The following is a 1,587-nucleotide window of genomic DNA, read 5'->3' as shown; positions in this document are numbered from 1 at the left end:
AATAATAATAATAATAATAATAATAATAATAATAATAATAATAATAATAATAATAATAATAATAATAATAATAATAATAATAATAATAATAATAATAATAATATCAAACACTATTTTCAAAATTATCAATCATCATAAAGTCATTTACTAAAATAAGTTTTTGACCAATAACAATAATAACAACTTTAAAAAAACTAATTTTTTTTCTCATAAGATCAATAAGGGATTTTGTTCTACTAACAATAAAAAATGGTTAGACAAAATTAATATGATCATAATTAAAGAGTTCTTACTTGAGGGGATGAATCACTGACTCCTTTAGAGTTTTTCTATAATTTATTTATTTTTCTCTTTCAAGCTATTTCTTTTTCTTTCTTTCACACATAGGTTGTATATGAGTATTCAGGTTGTAAATGAGAGACATCTATTTTTTTTTCTTTCTATCACTAGAGTTGAGGACGTTTGCTTTCAACATAAGCCCATTAAGACCCTAAATATTCACTCCTCAAATAAATGTAATTTTGTTTTTAACATATGTTTCTCAATTCATACTTCTTTCTTTTCGATTATTATAAGCATTTTTTTCAAATACTTAGCAAAAATATTTAGTCAAATTAAATAAATCATGTCAAACACATATATAGTTTTAAAAAATATATAATAATAACAAGCACGTTAGAAGTTATAAATAAAATAAAATATACTTCACACGTTACTAATAATAAAAAACAAAAAGGTCTTACATTCTATAACACCTCGATTTTTAACGGCGCGAATGTATTTTTTTTTAAAAAAAAAACAAATTCATAAAAACAAAGAAATAAAGAAGGAAATACTTTTGGATAAATATTTAAGTCGTAACATAACGACAAAAGCCAACAATATTTACAAGCAACGAAAATAGTTTTTGAAATACAAACTCAAAGTATTTACACGACAAAATACACCAGGGCTATGAGACCTATCAGACATAGCTCATACCCCTGGAGTATTCTCGGCAGACACCTGTACAAAATATTGCCCCAAGAATTTTAACTTCCCCACGTCGCATAAAAAAAATGGTACAAGGACCCATCAAAATAAAAGTCAAGCTGACAATATGAGGTATAGGTACAATCTTTCAAATTGAAATAAATACATCCACAAAAGAAAGACAACTAAACCCTATACAATCCTATAATCTGATCATGCTACAAAAAGCTATACAACCTGGGTGACCTCCACGCGCCCCGCAAGATCCTTCTGACATAGCTTCGGTCAGGTATGACTAACTACTTTCCCATCTCCATGGTACTAACCGGTAGGATGATCCTGTTTCTCATCTGAGGGCAAAGCCCAGATTTCCACAATAATTGTAAAGGTCACCAACCGAAATTAACAAATATCACATAACAAAATTCTTATATTTTCAAATGCTCAAAAGAACCTTTCGTCTTAGCATACTCCTCGAAAGGGTTTTCAATATGTCCAATAATGCATAAACAATGTTGAAAAATGAAGTTTTAACAAACTGCACTGTCATAGCCGAATACAACAGAGAAAATGCAGATTTTCAGTTCTAAAATAGCTCTGAATCAATCAACACTT

The 1,587-nt window shown here is 28.1% G+C and overlaps 1 long non-coding RNA gene across 1 annotated transcript in view; it reads right to left on the bottom strand.

Annotated features, from left to right (window-relative positions):
* Positions 1–821: 821 nt before the first annotated feature.
* The window catches only part of LOC140920985 (uncharacterized), a 2,703-nt gene continuing 1,937 nt past the window's right edge, over positions 822–1,587 (bottom strand). Inside the window, exon 2 of the long non-coding RNA XR_012163802.1 lies at positions 822–1,322. This is a non-coding gene — a long non-coding RNA (uncharacterized lncRNA). The remainder of the gene's footprint in view (positions 1,323–1,587) is intronic.

Source organism: Cicer arietinum, chromosome 6, assembly GCF_000331145.2.
Source record: "Cicer arietinum cultivar CDC Frontier isolate Library 1 chromosome 6, Cicar.CDCFrontier_v2.0, whole genome shotgun sequence".
Lineage (NCBI taxonomy): Eukaryota > Viridiplantae > Streptophyta > Magnoliopsida > Fabales > Fabaceae > Cicer > Cicer arietinum.
This window is presented reverse-complemented; position numbering and strand designations above follow the sequence as displayed.